The sequence below is a fragment of the Elephantulus edwardii genome, unplaced genomic scaffold (assembly GCF_000299155.1).
Source record: "Elephantulus edwardii isolate Elephantulus edwardi_28Jun2011 unplaced genomic scaffold, EleEdw1.0 scaffold00100, whole genome shotgun sequence".
Taxonomy (NCBI): Eukaryota; Metazoa; Chordata; class Mammalia; order Macroscelidea; family Macroscelididae; genus Elephantulus; species Elephantulus edwardii.
The window spans coordinates 11,533,834-11,541,331 of NW_006399850.1; the positions used below are offsets into that span (position 1 = coordinate 11,533,834).

General features: G+C 39.2%; 1 pseudogene; it reads left to right on the forward strand.

The window, feature by feature from the left end:
- The first annotated feature begins 5,721 nt into the window (after positions 1 to 5,721).
- The window catches only part of LOC102871638, a 10,242-nt pseudogene continuing 8,465 nt past the window's right edge, over positions 5,722 to 7,498 (forward strand).

Here is a 7,498-nt window from a genome sequence, read left to right on the forward strand (position 1 = left end):
AAGAAGGTAATGTCATCAGTACAAGAAAGGTCTTTAGTAGTCTTCTCCCAATTCTGATAACATGTTGTTTGTCACATAGGCCAATACTTGAAATATTTGCTAGTATATAGATTTAAATATATTAACAAAACATTTACACATATCTTTAGAAACAACACTTGAACATACCTTACTTGATACTAAATCAGGTAGTATACTTTTGTTCTGTTCAAATGACTGACTCCCTTTCAGTCTAGGCACAGGTTCTTCTTGGACAACATTAAAAATTCATATCTTGTTGTTGTTATATGCTATCGAGTCACCTACAACTCACAGTGGCCCTATGTATACTAGCTCTGAAACCTGCCTTACCCTGAACCAATCTCATCGTATCTAACACACCTAATCCCATTTCTCAAGTCACTGAGTCAATCCAGCTCATCCTGGATCTTCCTCTCCTGTGCTGTCCCTCTACCCTTCTATAATGTCCCTCTCTAAGGATAGGTCCATCCTGGCCACATGCTTAAAGTATGTGAGACAGATCCTCAAAATTCTTGCTTTCAGGGAGCAGCCTGGTTTCTCCCTTCCAAGACTGACCTGTTTGTTCTTCTGTAAGTTTATAGTATTCTCCACATTCTCCAGCACCACAACTCCAATGCATTGATCTTTCTTCTATCATCCTTAGTTATAGTGCAGATCTCAGATGCATAGCAAGTAATTGTGAATACCATAACCTTGATCAGGTCCACCTTAGCCCCCAGTCTGACATAGCTGCTTTTTGGTACTCTAGATAGGGCCCTGACAGAAGACTTTCCCCCATGCAATTTATCTTTTTATTTTCTGACTGTCAGTGGACCCAAGCAAGCTGAAGTTATCAACACCCTTAATGTCTTCTCTGTTCATTATGAGTCTGCTGAATGTTCCAGTGGTGAGAATCTTTGCTTTCATTATGTTGAGCTTTAATCCATATTGAATAGTACAGTCCTTGACCTTTTGCAGCAAATGCCTCATGTCCTCTTCAGTTTCAGGAAGCAAGTTTGTGCCATCTGCATAACACAGGTTGTTGATGAGTCTTCCTCCAATCTTGACACCACATTCCTCCTCATACAGTTCAGGTTCCTGAGTAATTATTCTGCATATAGATTGAAAAGGTATGAAGATAAGATACATCTTTTACACATACCTTTTCTGATCCTGAACCATGCAGTGTTTCCTTGCTTTGTACTAACATAACGATTGCTTTCTGGTCTAAGTAAAGATTTTGCATGAGCACAATAAGTGTTCCAGGATGTCAGCCCCATGTGTGTTCAGTATAACAGTACACGATAGTGTGTTTTCAAGCCTGTGATCTTTAAGAAACAGATTCTCAGGACTTCCTTCCTAGGATCCTCTAGGTGCACAGACTCCCAACTTTTTGTTTAATGATCAATCACTTAATCAAACAAATACTTCAGAAACTAATAGTGTAATAATAGACAATGAAAAGTCAATTTATTAGTATCTAACAGAATCTGCCAGAAAACAAATCTCAATTTGCCTGGAACCAGAGATTGGAGAAGCTTGATTAAAACAGTCTAATTAGTATGTTCAGTATAGAGGAACAGACTATATAGATGCATACATTTTATGTAATTTAACAAACTGGATCCTTCAAACCAATCAACACTTTTGACACCAGCAGTCAGTAAATGAAAAGACGGGTTGCATTAGGATTATCTACAGCTAGGGACCTCTCCAGAGTGCTGAAGAGCAATGAGATGTGAGTCTAGAGACTGATAATCAAGCCATGGGCTTCACAGTTAATTGCTGTGCATCAGAGAGTTGGACAATCACTAAGAATAACAAGAAGACGAATCAATGCCATTGAGTTATGGTGTTGGAGAAGAATATTGAACATATCCTGGACTCCTAGGAGAACAAACAGATTCATTATAGAGATAGTGAAACTAATCTTCTCATGGAGGCAAGGATTTTGGAGTTCTGTCTCACATACACTAGGCATGTTGCCAAGGGGAACTAGTTCCTGGAGAGGGACAGCATGCTTGGAAGGCTGGAGGAACAGCACAGGAAAGGAAGAGCCTGGATGAAATGGATTGACAAAGTCACTGGGAAAATAGAGGTAGGTGTGTTAGAGACAGTGAGATTGGCTCAGGATGATACAGGGTTTGGAATTATTGTACATAGAGTCATTATGAATTGCAGATGATTTGATGGCACATAACAACAACAACAGGTTTCAAAAACTTTCATTTTATATTATATAAATATTTAATCATTGTATATTATTAACAAATAAGAACAGTTAATACTTAATATTTAACAAAAAATCTAAAGAATTATTAATTTCCAGCCTGATAGCATTTTCCCTGATAGGTAGCTCTGGTGGCCTAGTAGCAAGAAGCTGCACTGCAATCCCAAAGGCACATGGCTCTTTTTATTTTGGTATGTTTACAAAGTTTGTTTCACACTATTCTTCATTCACTTTGTATTTCAAACAATAGTTTTCATGTATTATATTTTATCAAATTAATCACCTCTGCACCTTGCCCACCATTACCCTTTCTTTTCACCTGGATCCTTCCCACTAACTTCTCCCCCTTTCTCCACTCACCAAACTGGAATCCTGTAGTTTCACTGCTACTGATCCTCACTCCTCTGCTCCTCACATCCCCTCTTTAGTTCTCATATATGTTTTACTAGTTATCCTATTTTTCTAATAATCGTCTTATGCAGTATTTATCCTTAGGAGACTGTGATAGTCCACTCAGCATAATGCTCTCCAGCATCTCCCAACGTACGCTGTATTTTTAGAAATTGTTGCTTCTGAGTGCTGTATACTATTCCATTGTGTGGATATACCACAATTTCTCAATCATTTCAATTGTAGTTGGACATTTGAGCTGTTCTAACCCACCAGATATTCTGTTGGAGAGATGGTCAGTCTCCTCCTGAGCAATGTACTGTCTTTGAAAAAGCCCTAGCGGGTCCACTTTGGCTCACTTGCAACTCAATGACAAACCACAACAACAAACCTGGTAGTATATTAATATATAAAGCAAAATAAAACAAAAAGTTCCCCCAAAATACCATATTTGAAAATTATAAGTGTAAGACATGCCTCTGGAATCTCTATAAACTTTGAAAAATGTTGATAGTTGTAGAGGTGCTTCAGGCCTTTTGTTCATAGGGTCTATGAACTTCGAGTTCTGCTTGACTCGAAGGCAATCAACAACTAGTATGAGGAGAACAAGTGTCTGCTTAAAAGATAAAAAGACAAGAAATATATTTTATGTTCTTATGGTTTTAAAAGAAGCATCAAAATAGAAAATGGCTTAATGACAGTTTCAATCTTTTCTCTATCTATTGTGATGCTGCTTATTGGTCCAGGGTGAGGATTTGTGTTTTCTTGATATTGAGCTGCAATCCATATTCAAGGCTGCAATGTTTAACTTTCTTCAACAAGTGATTCAAATCCTCTTTACTTACAGCAAGGAAGATTTTGTCATCTACCTAACCAAGGTTATTCATGAGCGTATTCAAACCTGATACCACATTTTTCTCGAGGAGTCCAAGTGCTCAGACACTTTGCTCAGCATACAGACTGAATAGGTATGGAGAAAATTTACAAACCTGGAGCAAACCCTCTTTTTTTTCTTAGGGAATGTAGTGTTCCCTAGTTCTGTTAACAAAATAGCCTCTTGGCCTGGGTCTAGTTCACTCAAGCACAGTTAAGTGTTCTGGGATTTCCATTTTTGTCAATACTGGTTAAAATTTCTTATGGTCCATACATTCAAATGCCATTACACAATCAATAAAACACAAATAAACATTCTTCTGGTATTCTTCTTTCGCTAGGATCCTTACAGCAGATTCTAAAATTTAGAAGAAGTCTGGATTTAGAAGAGGCCTGATTTTCTTAGATATTTGTATCCAAAGTTGAATTGCCTTTAAAGACAACTAACAATAATAAGATTTTTTTTAATCTACCAATTTCTACTTTGTGCAGTAGTTTTAGAAAGACTGAAAAAAACCCTAGACATTCCTTTACTGAAAGGGACACTAGCATATGGAGATGGAAATCGGAGTCAATTTGTTTTACTAAAAATAGGTGGATAGAGATTGTAGTTAAGTGAAATTTACTTTTTTTTCCTTTTTCTTTCTTTCAAACACATCTTAAATTATTGAACTCCTAAAAATTCCTTAAATGCAAATGGAAACTTCTTGAGAAAAAAAAATAGTAAGAGGGAAAGATAACAAATACTGACCTTCACCAACTGTTAACCAACTGGTAACAATCCTTCAAAATTTTCTTCTGTAAATTTTCTCTTTCCAATGTAATTATTTTTGTAACAAGCTGAATCTCTGAAACACTTGAAGTAAGGTTTTTTACAAAATCTTTACTGCGTTCTGCTTCTAAGTAAGGTTTCCATAAGTTAGTAACTAACATTAACTATGACAACTGTTGTTAAGTGTCATCAAGTTGGTTTCAACTCATATAACTCTGTGCATGACAGAAGATTTCCCAGTTCTGTGCCATTTGCACAAATGCTGCTGTACTTCAGCCCATTGTTACAGCCTTTGCATCAAAATATGTCTTGTATTAGTTAAAGGTAAAGCTTCCTATAGAAATCTCCAGATTTTAGCAATTTGCCACTTTATTTATAATTATATAATGATATAGCATTGCTTTGGCAAACAAAATAATGCTTCTCTAAATGGTAAAGCAAGGTACCCAGGCTCCCTTAGTTTTGAATTCTTCTCCTTATTATCAAATGTCTCCCTAGTTCATCTAAGATTCTACTCTATTGTAGCAGATGAAGCTATAATGGAAACTTACCAAAGCTTCATCTGTTGGACACCTGTGTAAGTCAAACTTCCATTTTTCACTTGTGAACATTGTCATACAACCTCACTTAATTGCCAGAGAAGCTAGGAAAGGATAGCTAGCAATGTGCTACTGATAAGCTCTGTCAAGTCAACTACTACTCATAAAGACCGCATGAACAATACATCTGGAACTTGCCTAATCCTGTGCCAACCTCATTGTTGCTGATACACTTGAGTCTATTGTTATGGTTTGTGTCAATCCATCTTATTGTGGGTCTTCCTCTCATATGCTGCCCCTCCTAATCACATGCTCAAAAAAGGCCTGACAATTCTTTACCACCCTTGTCTCCAACTCTAGCAGCACTTTATCCAAGACATATTTATGTGATATCTTGGCAGTCTATTAGATATATAGTAATTTTATCCATTATCACACGTCAAAGACACTGATTCTTTTGTCATCCCTATTCGTTGTCAAACTTTCAGATGCATGACAAATAATGAAAAGACTATGACTTGAATCCGATGCATTTTAGTTTTACTTCTTAACACTTTCCTGACATCAGATTTAACCAAATGCAATACATCTTTTGATTTCTTGGCTGTTGATCAATGTATCTCATGTTCTATTGTTCTTTTTGTTGATTGCCTTTGAATCAAGCAGGACTCATAACAACCCTATGAACCTAAGGTCTGGAGCCTTTCTATAACATATTTATCAAACTTAATAGAGTTTTTTGAGGCATGTTTTTTAGAAAGTGTATGCAAACTCCTGATTTGAATGGCCAACAAATACATATTTGTCTTTTGTGTTCTGTGGTTTACTGAAAGATTCACAGAAATTCAAAACCTATCAGGAAAAGAGTTCACGTGACTGTGGATAGTGCAGGCCAGTGCTGCGGAGACTGGTGAACTATGGCTCAGGATTCTGCAGACTGTCAGCAGTGGTGCAGCTGGATGCCACGCTTCAGGAAAGTGAGCATCCCCAGAAAGTAAGCATTTAACTGTTCTGAGCACACAAAGATCTCTGGTTCTAACAGCAACACTAAGGTGGGAGAGAGTTCTGGCTGCCTACTTGTAAGAAATTGAGCTGGCAAACCAAAGGCATGTACTCTCCTATGTTGGAGTTTGAGTGATCTAGTCTCTTGTGATTAGCTGACTATGAAAACCCACTGGAGAGTCAGCTATGGGTCAACTCCAACTTGAAGATATATAACAGTATGAGTAGAATAGTGCTTGTAACCCAACCTAATGTTGTTGTTGTTGTGTGTCATCGAGTCGCTTGCGACTCATAGCGAACCTACGTACAAGAGGTCTAAATGCTGTTCTATCCTGTGCCAACCTAACCATCTCAAACGCACTTATTCCCACCGCTCCAGTCACAGAATCGATCCATCTCACCAAAGGTCTTCCTCTCCTTTGCTTCCCCTCCACTCTGCCAAACATGATGTCCCTCTCCAAGGACCAGTCCCTCCTTGCATCATGCCCAAAATATGTCAGGCAAAGCTTCAGAATCCTTGATTCTAAGGAACACTCTGGCTTCACCCTCTCCAGGACAAACCTGTTTGTTCTCCTAGCAGTCCATGGTATATTCAACACTCTTCTCCAGCACCGCAGCTCAAAGGCATCAATTCTCTTTCTATCAGCCCTATTCACTGTCCAACACTCTGATGCATAGCACATAATTGCGAAGACTATAGCCCAGATCAGGCACACCTTAGTCTCCAGCCTGACATCGTTGCTCTTCAGTACTCTTGAGAGGTCCCTCACAGCCGACTTTCCCAATGCAATTCATCTCCTGATTTCCTGGCTACCGTTACCAAGAGCGCTGACTGTGGAGCCAAGTAAATTAAAACTGTTAACTATCTCAATCTCCTCACCATCCTTGCTGATGCTAACAATTGGCCCAGTGGTTAGAATCTTTGTTTTCTTGACATTTCGTTTCAGTCCATATAGGAGGCTGTAGTCCTTGATCTTCTGCAGCAAGTGCCTCAGGTCCTCCTCAGTTTCAGCAAGCAAGGTTGTGTCATCTGCATAACGCAGGTTGTTGATGATTCTTCCACCAATCCTGATTCCACATTCCGCTTCATATAGCCCAGCATTACGGATGATCTGTTCTGCACACAGATTGAAAAGGTATGGAGACAGAATACATCCCTGACGGACCCCCTTCTTGATTTTGAACCATGTAGTGTCTCTTTGCTCTGTTCTGACGACTGCCTCCTGGTCCAAGTATAGGTTTCGCATTGTTGTTGTTGTGTTGTTATGTGCCGTCGAGTCATTTGTGACTCATAGTGACCCTATGCACAACAGTCCTAAACCCTGCTCTATCCTGCGCCAAGCGCACTGCCTCGGACACACCCATGCCAATTACCCCAGTCACCGAATCAATCCATCTCATAGAGGGTCTTCCCCTCCTGCGCTGTCCTTCCACCCTTCCAAGCATGATGACCCACTTCAAGGACCCGTCCCTCCTGGCAACATGTCCAAAGTATGTCAGACGAAGCCCCAGAATCCTTGCCTCCAAGGATTAGCTTGCTTTAATCCTCTCCAAGATGAATCTGTTTGTTTTCCTGGCAGTCCATGGTACATTCAGTACTCTTCTCCAGCACCAAAGCTCAAAACCATCCACTTTCCTTCTGTCCTACCTAGTCATTGTCCAACTCTCTGATGCATAACAAGCGATTGCAAA